The sequence below is a fragment of the Triticum aestivum genome, chromosome 4D (genome assembly GCF_018294505.1).
Source record: "Triticum aestivum cultivar Chinese Spring chromosome 4D, IWGSC CS RefSeq v2.1, whole genome shotgun sequence".
Lineage (NCBI taxonomy): Eukaryota > Viridiplantae > Streptophyta > Magnoliopsida > Poales > Poaceae > Triticum > Triticum aestivum.
This window is the reverse complement of record NC_057805.1, coordinates 392,558,109-392,575,079: the sequence shown is the minus strand read 5'-3', so window position 1 is coordinate 392,575,079 and position 16,971 is coordinate 392,558,109.

Below are 16,971 nucleotides of genomic sequence, written 5' to 3'. Positions count from 1 at the left end.
GGAAGACCACCATCAGTCCCTGCCTTAATTTTTTCCTTCCTCTTTCTTAATTTTATTGCCTTGTCAAGTCAAACTCACTAGAAAAATGAATAAAAATTCACTTTTTAGAACTCATTGATGCAGGATGCTGACGAGCACTACTTTAATGTAAGGCGACCGCATGATAGGATGATTGAATGTGTAAGAAAAAAAGACAACGTTGCATATTCACAGCTATGATGTGTAAACTAAGCAGAATTCATTTCAACAAATTAGAAGCAATGAAAGCTAGACACCATATGAATGATGCAACGAATATCACTCTACCAAGTTAAAACTGTCTTGTCATAAGTGCCATTTCAACAAATTAGAAGTAGTACAAGCTAGAAAAGAATGCGAGATGTAACCTATATCACACTCCCAAGTTAAACGTGTCTTATGATAAGTGATTGTTGCAGGTTACACAACAGTAGTACTTTGATGTAAGAACATGGTGTGATAGACATATATTGTATGTTCTAGAAACAGGAACACGTGTCTTATTCACAAGTATAATGTGTAAAGTAAGCAGATGGAATTCAACAAAATTAGAAGCAATACAAGCTAGACATCATACATAACATGCAACCACATATAACAGTGCCAAGTTAGAGGGAGCACCTGTGTTGGTGGACTAGGGGAGACATGCTCATCATCAAGATAACTACGTTGAGTGTCTATGCATGTGTTATCTTGCAAATCTTCTTGCGGGGATGGCGGAGTAGAATCTATAGAGGCCCTCCGTTTCAGTTGTTTGGAGGGAGCACCTTTATCCACTGCCTTGCTAATTTCCTTCCGCTTTATTGATTTTGCATTGTCAAGTAAAACCGACAATAAAAAGCAATAAAATTCACTCTTCAGAACACATTCATGCATGATACTGACAATCACTACTTTGATGTAAGGCAAACACATGATACGAGGATGGAATATGTATGAAAAACAGGACGGCATGGCATATTCACAACTATTTGTGTAAACTAAGCAAAAGCTGTTTCAACAAATTAGAAGCAATGCAAGATAGACACCACATGAAAGATGTAACCAATATGACTCTGCCAAGTTAAACGCGTTCCCTCATAAATGGCGTTTCAAACAATTAGAAGCAGTGCATGCTATAAATCATATGAAAGATGCAACCAATATCACTCTGCATATACTAAAGCTGTCTCGTCATAATTGATTGATGCGGGATAAAAAACCCAATAGTTTTATGTAAGGACATGCTTAATAGATAGATGTACTATGTACCAAAAGCAGGAAGGCATGTCACATTAACAGGTGTAATGTATAAACTAAGCAGAATAGCACATGCAATTTAACTAGATTGGAAGAATTACAATCTAGAAACTATATGCAACATGCAACCACATATCACGCAGCCAAGTTAGAGCAAGCACCTTCAATGGTGGTGCAGGGTAAATGCGGTCATCAACTACAGAGCTACGTTGACTATCTTCATCTAGCATTGCTGTTTCTTGAGAATCATGTGGGGAGGCTGACACTACATTCTTTAAAAGAGGATCTTTTCTTACAGCAGTCCACGAGCCTGACTGTCTCATCATAAGTGATTGATGAGGGATACACGAGAACATTAGTTTGATGTAAGGACATGGTTAATAGACAGATGTAGTAGTATGCACCAAAAACAGGAAGGCATGTCATATTCAAAGGTATAATAATGTGTAAGCTAAGCACATGCAATTTAACCAAATTTGAGGCAATACAAGCTAGACACCCGACTGGAGTGGTGAGCATGATCATCGAGGACCTGAGAGCCTGGTGGGAGGTGGGCTGCTTCGCCACCATCGACTCCTGCCTGCATCTAGAGTATTAAGTTCATAAGAATAGAGTAACGCTTTCAGTAAGATGACATGATGTAGAGGGATAAACTCAAGCAATATGACATAAACCCCATCTTTTCATCCTTGATGGCAACTATTCAATACGTGCCTCGCTACCCCTTCTGTCACTGGATGAGGACACCACAAGATTGAATCCAAAACAAAGCACCTCTCCCATTGCAAGAAAAACCAATCTAGTTGGCCAAACCAAACCGATAGTTCGAAGAGAAATACAAAGATATCTTAGTCATGCATAAAAGAGTTCATACAAGACTCAAATAATATTCATAGATAATCTGACCATAAATCCACAATTCATCGGATCTCAGCAAATGCACCGCAAAAGAAGATTACATCGAATAGATCTCCAAGAACATCTAGGAGAACATTGTATTGAAGATCAAAAAGAGAGAAGAAGCCATCTAGCTACTAGCTATGGACCTGCAGGTCTGTGGTAAACTACTCACACAACATCGGAAGGGCAGCAAGGTTGGTGTAGAGGTCCTCCGTGATTGAATCCCCCTCGGGCGGAGTGTCGGAAAAGGCCCCAAGATGGGACCTCATGGGAACAGAAGCTTGCGGCGGCGGAAAAGTATTTTTGGTGTGCCCTCTGGCATAGGGGGAATATTTGAGGATTTATAGTGCTGAGATTAGTGTTAGGAGGTCCCCGAGGGGCCGACAAGCTCTGGGGGCACCCCCAGGAGCGCGCCCCTACGGCTTGTGGCCTCCTCGTGGGTCTTCTGGCCTCTTCTCCAAGTCCTGTGGGTTTCTTCTGGTCCAAGAAAAATCACCGTAAAGTTTTATTCCGTTTGGACTCTATTTGATATTTCTTTTCTGTAAAAGTCAAAACAAGGAAAAAACAGAAACTGGCACTGGGCTCTAGGTTAATAAGTTAGTCCCCAAAATAATATAAAATAGCATATTAATGCATATCAAACATCCAAAACAGATAATATAATAGCATGGAACGATAAAAAATTATAGATACGTTGGAGACGTATCAAGCATCCCCATGCTTAATTCCCGCTTGTCCTCGAGTAGGTAAATGATAAAAACAGAATTTTTGATGTGAAATGCTACCTAACATATTTACCAATGCAATTTTCTTTACCGTGGCATGAATGTTCAAATCCATAAGATTCAAAACAAAAGTTTAATATTGACATAGAAATAATAATACTTCAAGCATACTAATAAAGCAATCGTGTCTTCTCAAAATAACATGGCCAAAGAAAGTTATCCCTACAAAATCATATAGTCTGGCTATGCTCTATCTTCATCATGCACAACCCCGATGACAAGCCAAGCAATTGTTTCTTACTTTTACTGTTCTCAATCTTTTTTAACTTTCACGCAATACATGAGCATGAGCCATGGATATAGCACTATAGGTGGAATAGAATATGGTGGAGGTTGTGAGGAGAAGACAAAAAGGAGAAAGTCTCATATCAACTAGGCAAATTAATGGTCTATGGAGATGCCCATCAACTGATATCAATGCAAGTGAGTAGGGATTGCCATGCAACGGATGCACTAGAGCTATAAGTGTATGAAAGCTCAAAAAGAAACTATGTGGGTGTGCATCCAACTCGCTTACTCATGAAGACCTAGGGTAATTTGAGGAAGCCCATCATTGGAATATACAAGCCAAGTTATATAATGATAAATTCCCACTAGTATATGAAAGTGACAAAATAGGAGACTCTCTATCATGAAGAACATGGTGCTATTTTGAAGCACAAGTGTGGAAAAAGGATAGTAACATTTTCCTTCTCTCTTTTCTATTTTTTTTGTGTGGGCTCTTTGGCCTCTTTTATTTTTAAGTCCGGAGTCTTATCCCAACTTGTGAGGGAATCATAGCTTCCATCATCCTTTCCTCACACGGGACAATGCTCTAATAATGATCGTCACACTTTTATTTACTTGCAACTCAAGAATTACAACTCGATACTAGAACAAAATATGACTCTATATGAATGCCTCCGGCGGTGTACCGGGATGTGCGATGATCAAGGGTGACATGTATAGAAAATATGAACGGTGTCCAAGCCACAAATACTATGCCAACTACATCATCATGCAAAGCAATATGACAATGTTGGTATGTGTCATAATAAACGGAATGGTGGAAGTTGCATGGCAATATATCTCGGAATGGCTATGGAAATGCCATAATAGGTAGGTATGGTGGGTTTAATGCACCGGCAAAAGTTGCGCGGTACTAGAGTGAAGGAAATATGCCCTAGAGGCAATAATAAAGTTGTTATTTATATTTCCTTATATCATGATAAATGTTTATTATTCATGCTAAAATTGTATTAACCGGAAACTTAGTACATGTGTGAATACATAGACAAACAGAGTGTCCCTAGTATGCCTCTACTTGACTAGCTTGTTTATCAAAGATGGTTATGTTTCTTGACCATAGACATGTGTTGTCATTTGATGAACGGGAGCACATCATTAGAGAATGATGTGATGGACAAGACCCATCCGTTAGCTTAGCATTATGATCGTTTAGTTTTATTGCTATTGCTTTCTTCATGAATTATACATGTTCCTCTGACTATGAGATTATGAAACTCCCGAATACCGAAGGAACACTTAGTGTGCTATCAAACGTCACAACGTAACTGGGTGATTACACTACAGGAATCAGGCACTTTGACGTCCGCCATGGCTGATGGCAAAGGAATGCCTGGCTGAAAGCAAAGGCCTTTGCCATTTGCCAGTAGACGGCAACAGGTCCGGCTGAATAGGCTATAGCGAAGGGCTCTTTGCCGTCTACCGACGGACGGCAAAGATGAAACGCTCTTTGCCATCTGCTGTCAGACGACAAAGAGCCTGGACGGCACAAGTGCCAGGTTAGGTCCGTTAAGGGGTTAATGGCATGCTTTGCCATTCGCTGGCAGACGGCAAAGACAATTGCACATTTGTCGTCTGCTAGCAGACGGCATAGTAGCGGAATAGGCCAGCCCCCAGGTGCTGCCATGTGTCAAGCTATGCCGTCCGCTGGCAGATGGCAAAGGTGCAACGCTCTTTGCCTTCTGCTAGCAGACGACAAAGTAACCAAATAGGCCAGCCAGTGCCCCAGGTTGCACAGGTAGCTGCCACGTGGCAGCTTTGCCATCTGCTAGCTGATGGCAAAGCTCTTTGCCGTCTGCCAGCAGACGGCAAAGAGCCTATATAGCCCCTGTTTTTTCTATTTTTTGTTATATCCTTGCATTTTCAATAGACATAAATTATATATATAGTTTCAACCTCAAACATAGCCAATGTATCCATCATCTAGCAGTCGATCAACGCAACAGAACACGTAGGGTATTAAAACGTCCAATACATACATAGTTTCATGGAGTTCATCAACATACATACATAGTTTCACGGAGTTATTCAACATACATTCTTTATCAACACAAAATCAAAAAAGAAACTAAAAACTAGCAGTCCATCAATCTAGCTTCCATGAAGTGAATCAAATCTGCAAAAATGGGAGTAAGCAAGTTAGAAGAAGAAGAATACTAGAAGAAGAAGAAGAAGAAGAAGAAGAAGACTAGAAGAAGAAGAAGAAGAAGACTAGGAAAAGAAGAAGAAGAAGACTAGAAGAAGAAGAAGAAGACTAGAAAAAGAAGAAGAAGAAGACTAGAAGAAGAAGAAGGTTTTTACCCTTTTCGTTCTCATTCTTCTTCTTTTATTCTTTCTTTTTGTTCTTTCTTCTTATATTCTTTCTTTTTCTCCTCTTCCTTGTTTTTCTTCTTCTTATTCCTTATTTGTGTCATTTTAGAGCTTACATAGGTAATTATGCCATTTTTAGCTAACTAAGCTTATTATGTCAATTTGGAGGAAATTAAGGTAAGTATATGTCATTCTTGTGCTAACATAAGTAATTATGCCATTTTTTAGCTAACGTAGGTAGAATGGATCATTTTGGAGCTAACCTAGCTAAAATGGATCATATTGGGGCTAACGTATGTAAAATGGATCATATTGGAGCTAACCTAGGTAAACTTGCTCATTTTGAACCTAACCTAGGTAAAATGGATCATATTGGAGCAAACCTAGGTAAAATGGGTCATTTTGGAGCTAACTTAACTAATTAGGGCCATTTGCATTTCTATCCCTAACTCGAACCACCTACTCAGATTTACCCCTAATTTCGAAGCATGCTCAAATTTGCCCCTCTACCGTTATGTGCCATTACAGAAATGCCCTTCCATGCCGTTTTCGTCCGGTCAAAGGGCTTTGACCGTTTTCTGGATGTTAGTTGGACAATTCGCCTCTGAATCCATGTGACACTTACATGTGGGACCCGCTCTAAAAAGTAAAAGGAAAACTAGGCCAACTAAGCCCTCCCGTGTGTCAGTCACTTACCGGTGGGACCTACCTAGGAAAAAAAACTCTCTCTCATCCATCTCCTCCCGATGGGACCCACTGTGAGGGTCAACACCCTCGTTCCACGCATTTCCGGCCGAGACGCGCCAAGCTCACTAGGAGCGGCGGGGTGTAGATGGGCGCGTGCACGAACTAAGGTTGGTCAAGGTGGCCGGATTCTGTCAGGGGGCTCCAGGCACGGAATCGGGCGGAGGAAGATGGGAGTAGGGGCGCCTGCTTTCCTTGACGATGGAATAGGGGTCGGGTAGGTCAAGAATGGCTTAGAGCGGCCGAATTTAGGACCGGAAGAGCGAAGGCCATGGCGGATTTCGACGTCCTGGGCGTCGTCTACGGGCAGCCCCAGGTCAGATCCACTGTGCAGGGCGAAGGAGAGGCGCCTGCCAAAGCTCATGGACATGCTCGTGCTGGTCGATTTGGACTCCGACCGCGGTGGCTAGTAACGACGTCGTCGGCAGAAGATCTCACGCACTCTCAGAATGTAGGGTGTGTTCGGTTGACGTCCTCGACACCGTGCCTGGCATGCGCCTGGGGAATTGCTGTTTTTGCCTGGCCAGGCAGGCTACATACTATGGTGTTTGGTTGGTGACCAGGCCTGGAACATATTAAATATGTTACATCAGCTCACTGTACTATCTGTCTCCCTACTTTTTTATTCCAAAGGCCAGATTAACACGCCAGGGAGCAGCCCAGGCGTCCCATTCCGGATGCCTGGACCAGGTTACTTCATTCTCAAGTTATTGGCCAGGCTAATGACAACCGTCAGTTCTCCAGGCCAGGCTAGCGTTCAACAGTTGAGGATGCCAACCAAACAGACTACAGGCAGGTCTCAGGCAGGCTCCAGGCCAGGCAAATTTGATCCAGGGTAGCAACAAAACACACCCATAGTTCCAATGACAGCTCCGGCGGTAGCTGCGTGCGGCGACTCCACCCCCTCCGCCGGACCACCCCGAGCCTGCCACTGTTGTCCTCACGCGCAGGCATGCTGGCCCTCGCCGGCGACGGCCACCGGCCGAGCCGCCAAGCCTCTCCATGTCAGGGTGAGAGAGATTCTGAGAGAGGGAGAGAGTTTTTTTATATTGGCGGGGTCCATGTGTAAGTCAAAGAGGGGATGAGAGAAAGAGAGTTCTTTTTTCTGGGGTAGGTCCCACGTGTAGGTGGCATGTGCATAGAGGGGCAAAAATGTCCATTAGACGTGAGGAAAATGATCAAAGCCCTTTGACCAGATGGAAACAGCACAGAAGGGCATTTCTATAATGGTACATAACGGCAGAGGGGCAAATTTGAGCATACTCCGAAATTAGGGGCAAATCTGAGTAGTGGGTTCGAGTTAGGGACAAAAATGTAAAAGACCCAACTAATTATGCCATTTTTGAGTTAACTAAGCATATTATGCCATTTTTGACATAAGTAAGCTAAGTATAGGTCTTTATTTAGCTAACCTAGGTAACTAAGCATATTAGAGCTAATTTAGTTAAGTATAGATCATTTTGGAGCTAAGTAAGCTAATTATGTCATTTTGTAGGAAGATTGGCTAAGTCTAGGTCATTATGGTAACCATTTTGGAGGAAATAAAGCTAAGTCTAGGTCTTTATGCATTTGGTAGGCAAAACACTAGAGAAATGTTACCATCATCACGGAGGTGAAGGGCCAGTCGGGTTTACGCCAGTGTCAGACGGAGAAGGACCGGTTGGGGTCGGGGTTGCGCCAGTGCGAGACGGAGAAGGATCGATCGATGCTTGTCGGGAGGCATGCTGCACCAAAGATCATTTGCAATGTCTCGTTAGCATGATGCAACTGAAATGTGAATACTAGTAACTAATGACCATTCAAATGAAACTCACCGTGTCGGCTATACAAATCTGAGGCATCGGCGGAGGGGTCTGACCGTTTTTCTCACACACGGACTGCACATTTTGATTTCACGAGTCAGTCATATTAGTTAGTAATTAAACAAACATTACATGCATGATTTGGCTAATAAGCAGGAGAAACTTACCACGAGGAGCTCGTATAGGGCCCGGTGAGACACATCGTTCCGGTTCCTCTCCTCCTCCAGCATCTTAGGCATCCTGTGCTCCAGCTCAGTCTCCCTCTCCTTGGCCTGCGTGTTTGCATCCGCCAGAAGCTCATGGGCCCTAGCCTTGATGGCGAGGTCCACTGGCCATGGTCGAGGCGGTATGTCAGGAAGAGACCTCGCATGGCGCTTCTTGATCTCCATGAGACTGCTAGGACAACGTATCAGTCTATCCCCAATGGCTGCCGAGCCATGTTTCCTCCCATCACCAGATAGCATCACGAGCTCTGTATCAAAAGGACTCTGGCTCAGGTTGAAGTCATCCCCTTTCGTCGCCTTCCCCGGTCTCTGTACCTCACGATCTTGTTCTGGGAGGAGATGTTGGTGAAGCTCTCTGGTTGATCGAGGTTATCCTTAGAGAATGCCTTGGCCTTCTTGAATGGGGCCATATGGGCCATGGCATAGAGGTCGTACATTGGTGGCACTTCCTTCTTGTTGTGTTTCGCCTAAAAGAGAGGAACAACATATTAGTTAAGGGCTGAAGCTAGCATGGAATGAAATTGCATGAATCGTTAAGGGCTGAAACCACATACCCAGTGATCCCTGTACTCAAACAGGTTGGAGCTCACATGATGGTGTGGCACACCTCGCATTTGGGAACGCTTATCCCTGGCCTTATTGTGTTCGGCTAGCCATTGGGGAGAGCACCACTCATCCACCAACGCCTCCCAACAGTCCATCATATTCGCACACCATCTCGGGGGCACCTAAGTTTGGCAAAGAGATATTTCAGCGCTACGCCTACGAATGAAATCAAGGAAACTAAGTAAAAGGCCTTAAGAATAGGTAATTACCTTCATGTAATTCTCCTTACTCAGATACTTGCGGCTGCACTTCTTCTTGGCCCTCCTAATGTTAGTCGAGGCGTAGTAGTCTAGAAAACAGCCTGCACCCTAGCCTCGTGCTGTAAGTTCTGAAGTAGGCGCTTGCACTCAGCTTCGAGAACCCTAGCTGCCTCCGCCTCGTGTTCCTTAGCAACCCTGTAGAAGGTCTGCAATCGAACAAGACAACACTGATTAGTACAATCACTAGGTAATGTTGATTTTTAATTCTATAAAGTAGAAATTACCCAAAACCGCTGGCTCACAATGTCGGCCACCGTCTCGCACACGACACCATCGACCCTCTCCTCTGGCGGGGCCGGGTGTAACACCCCGGATGTAACTTTCCATATTTGTAACTCCAACTCTTGCCATTTTCGGCTATGTGTTATGATATTCCCTCCGTGGTCAGGTTTTGTCTTTCGTTTTGCATTTTGTTCATGTCATGCATTTCATATCATGTCATCATGTGCATTGCATTTGCATACGTGTTCGTCTCATGCATCCGAACATTTTCCCCGTTGTCCGTTTTGCAATCCGGCGCTCCTATCTCCTCCGGCGCACCCCTCTTGTTTTCTTTCATGAGCGGGTGTCAAACATTCTCGGAATGGACCGAGGCTTGTCAAGTGGCCTTGCTATACTACCGGTAGACCACCGGTCAAGTTTCGTTCCATTTGGAGGTCGTTTGGTATTCCAACGGTTAACCGGGTAACCGCAGATGCCTTCTGTGTGTTGCAGCAAAACCCCTTCTCTAAACAGCCCAAAACCCACCAAACTCTCTTCCATGCTGTAGGTCGTTCGATCACGATCGTGTGGGCGAAAACCACACCTCATTTGGACTCTCCTAGCTCCCTCTACCTATATATTAGTGTCTCTCCCGAAATTTCTCGCAGACGAAACCCTAGCAACTTCCCTCCGCGCCGCCGGACGCGTCCGCCGCCGGCCGGACGTTTCACGCCGCCGCCCCGGACCAGTGGCGCGCTGCCACGTGGCCATCTCCACCGCGCTCGCCGCCGGCCCACCGCAGCCCGGGCTGGGCCCCCCGGCCGCATCGCCGCCCGAGCGCCCGGCGCCCTCCTCCTCCTCGCCGCGGCTCCCCGCCGGCTGGCGCCGCCTTGCCTTCGCCGCCGTCGCCGGCCCCGAGGCCCCGCCGCCTCCTCCCTCCGCCGGAGCCCGCGTCGCCTCCTCTCCCTCCGGTCGCCGCCCGCCTCCTCTTCCTCCACTCCGACGGCCGGCCCGAGCAACCTCCGGCCAGATCCGATCCAATCCTCGTGAGGTTGACTTTTCTCTACCCCCCCCCCCCCGAAATCTCCAAGTCCTATAATTTTGACAGCAAGTACCCATGTTCTTCATTGCATAACTCTCTGTACGTAGCTCCGTTTCGCGCATGTAATATGTCAAATTGTTCATCTCATGATGCTCTTCATTTTTTTCAATTGCACCATGTTCATTAAGGCCATCTCGATGCCCAAATCTCTGGTGCAAGAGTGCTAGTTGCTGTTATCTACTGGTTCTTAGCAGAACTTGGAGATTTGTTATTTTTGTATCATTTAATCTGTGCATCTTATGGGCATGAGCTCTACATGTGTTTTGTTGTATGCCATTCCATCTTTCCAGTGGTGTATGCCATGTATTTTTGTGATCTCTGTGCTGACTAGCACAAGCATGCAAACTAGGCCCCGTAATGTTTCTGATTTCAGGGACACTGTGTTTTCTCTAAGTCCTTGTCTGCTGTTATTTTGTTGCCATGTAAACTTGATGTTACAGAGAGATCCATGAATATTTTGGAGATGTTCATTGGGATGTTTTGTAGATATTGTTGTAATTGATCCATTCCTACCCTTCTTTGCAATTATGGAGTGCCATAGCATGACTCAATTTTGCTCTACTTTTGCTATAAAATATTTCTGGCAGATTCTTAACATGATATGCAATTTTGCCAAGCTTATTGTAGTTGATCCATACATGCTATGTATTTGCTCTTGCCATGGATAGCTTCATAAACATGCCATCTTGCTATAGGTATGCTTTTTTTGTCATGAATTGCTTTGTGGTGAGTGCATCAAGCTCACCAAGATGCCCTCATATTATTGTTTCTGCCATGCTCTGTTTTCTGCTAAGTCTGAAACCTGATAACGAAACTTGCTATGTTTACATGCTTGCCATCATATGTTTTGGTCCTTTTTTTGTCTTATGGTCAGTAAGGGACTTTTGTCATATGCATTTAGTAGAACACTTCTATGCCTTGTTTTGCCATGTTAAGTTCCTGTAGCATGTTGTTTTCGTGCTCTGAACATTGCTACCTGATGCTGTTTTCTGGCATGTCCAGTAATTTCAGTCTGTGATCCTGTTATCTTTTGCACTTTTTCCATGCTTGTTTGAGCTTGTTACGTTGTGAACTAGCCATAGCTCAGTGTTCATATTTTGTCAAGCATCTCCTATAGATTACTGCCATATGCTTTGTTGCTATGTTGGAGTGCTGTAGCATTGTTACTTGTTGCATTCTAAGTGCTATCATGCTGTTAATCGCAGATTCGTGTCATTCTTGTTTTGCTTGCCATTTGCAAACCGTGCATCCGTTTCCGGTGATCTTTATATCGATTTCAACCGAAATCATCTCATCTTTCCAGTGGCATGCTTGGTTTGCCAAGTTACTGCCTTGTTCATCATTTTCCTTCCGGAGCACGCATATGCATCGCATATCATATCTCGCATATCATACACGTTTTGCATCATGTTGCTTGTGCATTTCTCGTGATTGATTGTGGTTCCGTTGCTTGTGTTCTTGTCTTGGGTAGAGCCGGGAGACGAGTTCGTGAACGAGGAACCTGTTGAGTACGCTTAAGAGGATCAAGCTTTCGACAACTCTGAGAACCTTGCAGGCAAGATGACCACCCCTTGAAATCACTTCTATGTTTGCTTTGCTAGTTGTTCGTTCTATTGCCATACTGCGCTACCTATCACTTGCAATATCATGCCTCCCATATTGCCATGTCAGCCCCTAACCATCCTTTCCTACCAAACCGTTGTTTGGCTAAGTTACGGATTTTGCTCAGCCCTTCTTATAGCGTTGCTAGTTGCAGGTGAAGTTGAAGTTGGTTCCATGTTGGAACATGGATATGTTGGGATATCACATTATCTCTTATTTAATTAATGCATCTATATATTTGGTAAATGGTGGAAGGCTCGGCCTTATGCCTGGTGTTTTGTTCCACTCTTGCCGCCCTAGTTTCTGTCATACCGGTATTATGTTCCTTGAGTTTGCGTTCCTTACGCGGTCGGGTGATTTATGGGACCCCCTTGACAGTTCGCCTTGAATAAAACTCCTCCAGCAAGGCCCAACCTTGGTTTTACCATTTTCCACCTAAGCCTTTTTCCCCCGGGTTTTCGCGAGCCCGAGGGTCATCTTTACTTTAAACCCCCGGACCAGTGCTCCTTCGAGTGCTGGCCCAAACTGGGCGATGTCCGGCGCCCCCTGGGCAACCAGGGTCTATGCCAACCCGACGTCTTGCCCATCCGGTGTGCCCTGAGAACAAGATATGTGCAGCTCCTATCAGGATTTGTCGGCACATTTGGGTGGCTTTGCTGGTCTTGTTTTACCATTGTCGAAATGTCTTGTAAACCGGGATTCCGAGACTGATCGGGTTTTTCTGGGAGAAGGTTTATCCTTCGTTGACCGTGAGAGCTTATGATGGGCTAAGTTGGGACACCCCTGCAGGGTATTATCTTTCGAAAGCCGTGCCCGTGGTTATGAGGCAGATGGGAATTTGTTAATGTCCGGTTATAGAGAACTTGTCACTTGACCCAATTAAAATACATCAACTGTGTGTGTAGCCGTGATGGTCTCTTCTCGGCGGAGCCCGGGAAGTGAACACGGTTTGAGTTATGAATGACGTAAGTAGGAGTTCAGGATCACTTGTTGGTCATTTCTAGATGATGACCGTTCCGTTGCTTCTCTTCTCGCTCTCTTTTGCGTATGTTAGCCACCATATATGCTTATTGCCGCTGCAGCTCCACCTCATTACACCATCCTTTCCTATAAGCTTAAATAGTCTTGATCTCGCGGGTGTGAGATTGCTGAGTCCTCGTGACTCACAGATTCTACCAAAACAGTTGCAGGTGCCGACGATGCTAGTGCAGATGATGGGATCGATCTCAAGTGAGAGTTCGATGAGGAACATGGTCGTTACTATGTGTCTTTTCCTGATGATCAGTAGTGGAGCCCAGTTGGGACGATCAGGGATCTAGCATTTGGGGTTATCTTATTTTCATTTGGATCTTGACCGTAGTCGGTCTATGTGTGTATTTTGGATGATGTATGAATTATATTCATGTATTGTGTGAAGTGGCGATTGTAAGCAAACTCTTTATCCCATTCTTGTTCATTACATGGGATTGTGTGAAGATGACCCTTCTTGCGACAAAACCACTATGCGGTTATGCCTCTAAGTCGTGCCTCAACACGTGGGAGATATAGCCGCATCGTGGGCGTTACACCAGGGCAGCCACGTACAGCTCCCAGCTCATTCCTAGCTATGGAGCCTGACGCTCACCGGGAAACGTGACCCACCCCAGGAAGTGGTGCCGGACTAGAGTACCAAGGACCTGGTTGGGCCTGCGGACACCATCGGGGTGTATCCAACCCTTGCAGTATGACAAGGCCAACACATTAGATATTAATTTGAAGAAACATGAAGGAAAAAGGTTAAAACAGAGTAAATGCACTTCCTTCTCCCCGTTTGGCAGAATCAACCACCTCTGATCGTGGGTCGTCGGCACGTCCGGGAGCTTTGTACCACCATGCTGGTGGACCTTCTTGCTCTGCTCAACCAGCTCACCATCACTAAAACTATCGTCAGACCAGGTTTCCTCGCCATCAGCATGGCCACTAGTCTCCGGAGTCACCTAGGACGAAGACTCTGGGACCGGAGTCTCGTGGGACGAAGACTCTGGGGCCCGAGTCTCCTGGGACGAGGGCTCGGCGACACGAGGCTCGTCAGCCCGAGGCTCGTGGACCAGAGTCCAAGACGGATCCAAGTCTGACGGCTCCACCTAAGACAGAGCACTCCGGTGGTCTAGAGAATCAGCTTTGGGTGGCAGCGAGGAAGGCACAACAGCCTTCCTACCTCTCCCGGCGCCACGTCCACCTCTATATCCCCTCTTCATCTTCCCCTGACCTCTCCCGGCCGAAGAAGAAGGGCCCGCCGGTGTCGCCATGCTATCTACGAGCACTCTACGAAGCTCCTGGGGTGGAATATAGCCACCCCTCCCAGCACGCGCCGAGGAAGAAGGAGGCTCGGAGCGCTCTCGACCCGCGCCCACCATCTGTCAACACCTGCAATGACAAAGAATAAACGAAATTAGTACAACATAAACATAATAAAGAAATTGGTGGGTGAAAACAACACCAAAACCCCTTTTCTGATATTTCAAGATTTTGGAATATTTACATCGGAAATATTCTCTATAAATTCCAAGAAAATTCTAGCATGTAAAAAATGCCATATTTGGTTATCTTGCCAAGTATCATCTCTTGGGGAACAAAATGACATCACCAAAACCCCTCAAACTACCTAACCTAACTAACCTAGAAACTAACCTAACCTAGTCTAAAGATAACTGACCTAACCTAACTAACCTAGAAACTAACCAAGCTACCTAAACTAAACGAAAATAACCTAAAATAAACTCCTTTCCCCCTCGATCTTTCTTTTTCTTCTTCTTCCTTCTTCCTCTTATCTTCTTTTTCTTCTTCATTTTCCTTATTTTTCTTTTTCCTTTTGACTTCTACTTTTTCTTCTTTTCTTCTTAATATAAAAAACTAACCTAAAATCTAACCTACAATCTACTAACCTAAAAAAAGCTAACCTACAATATATAATCTACTAACCTAATTAAAGCAACTAAATCTACTAAACTAATTAAAGCAACTAAATCTACTAACCTAAAGCAACTAAATCAACTAACCTAAAGCAACTAAATCAACTAACCTAAAGCAACTAAATGTACTAACCTAAAGCAACTAAATCAACTAACCTAACCCAACTAATTAACCTAAAGCAACTAAAGCAACTAAAGAAACTAAATCTACTAACCTAAAGCAACTAAATCAACTAACCTAAAGCAACTAAAACAGCAAGAAAAAAAATAAAAAAGAATAAAGGGCAGAACCTCACCACGGGGCGGAGCGGCGACGGGCGGTGGCGGGCGGCGGGGGGCGGCGGGGTGCCGGGGCGGCAGGCGGCCTCGGGGGTCGGGTGCGGTGGGGGTTGTCGGCGGGGGCGGTGGGGGTCGGCGGCGGGGGCGGCTCGGACATGGGGAGGGGAGAGAGACAGAGGGGAGATAAAGAGGATGGCGCGGGCGCAGGCGCTGACCTTTTTTGATAGGTCAAATCTATTTGGCATCTGCTAGCAGACGACAAAGAGCCTAGGTAGTGGGGTGGGGCCGGGAGGAACGGCCGTTAAGTGGGCCACTTTCTTTGTTGTCCGCTAGCTGACGGCAAAGAAAGTGGCTGTTAAGTTCTTCTCATTAGTGGGCCAACCACCCTCTTTGCCGTCGGCTAGCTAACGGCAAAGCTTCTAAGCCGTCAGCTAGCGGACGGCGAAGAGTAGGCTGACGGCAAACATGTTCTTTGCCATCAGCTCATTCTTCGCCGTCAGTTTTCGTCAAGCTGATGGCAAAGACCCTCTTTGCCATCAGCTAGCTGACGGCAAAGATCCTAATTCCAGTAGTGTTATAAAGATGCTCTATAGGTGTCTCCGATGGGGTTTGTTGAGTTGGCATAGATCGAGATTAGCATTTGTCACTCCGTGTTTCGGAGAGGTATCTTTGGGCCCTCTCGGTAATGCACATCACTATAAGCCTTGCAAGCAATGTGACTAATGAGTTAGTTGCCAGATGACGCATTACGGAACGAGTAAAGAGACTTGCCGGTAACGAGATTGAACTAGTTATGATGATACCGACGATCGAATCTCGGGCAAGTAACATACTGATGACAAAGGGAACAACGTATGTTGTTATGCGGTTTGACCAATAAAGATCTCTGTAGAATATGTAGGAGCCAATATGAGCATCCAGGTTCCGCTATTGGTTATTGACCGGAGATGTGTCTCGGTCATGCCTACATAGTTCTCGAACCCGTAGGGTCCGCATGCTTAACGTTCGATGACGATTTGTATTATGAGTTATGTGATTTGATGTACCGAAGTTTGTTCAGAGTCCCGGATGAGATCACGGACATGACGAGGAGTCTCGAAATGGTCGGGACATAAAGATTCATATATTGGAAGGCTACAATCGGACACCAGAATGGTTCGGGTCGTTTCAGATCAGTTTCGGAGTACCGGGGGTTACCGGAACCCCCCCCCCCCCAAAAAAAGTTACTGGGCCTCATGGGCCTTAGTGGAGAAGAGAGAGGGCCGGCCAGGAGGTGGCGCACGCCCCCTTGCCCAAATCCGAATCGGACAAGGGGAGGGGGCGCCGCCCCCTCCTTCCTCCTCTCCTCCTCCTCCTTCCCCCCTTCTCCCACTTGGAATAGGAAAGGGGGGGCGAATCCTACTAGGTTTGGAGTCCTAGTAGGACTCCCTCCCCCCATGGCGCGCCTTCACCTTGGCCGGCCTCCTCCTCCCCCTCCTTTATATACGTGGGGAGGGGGCCACCCTAGAACACACAAGTTGATCTTTTAGCCGTGTGCGCTGCCCCCCTCCACAGTTACACACCTCGGTTATATCGTCGTAGTGCTTAGGCGAAGCCCTGCGCCGGTAACTTCATCATCACCGTCGTCACCCCATCGTGCTGACGAAACCCTCCCCTGGCCTCA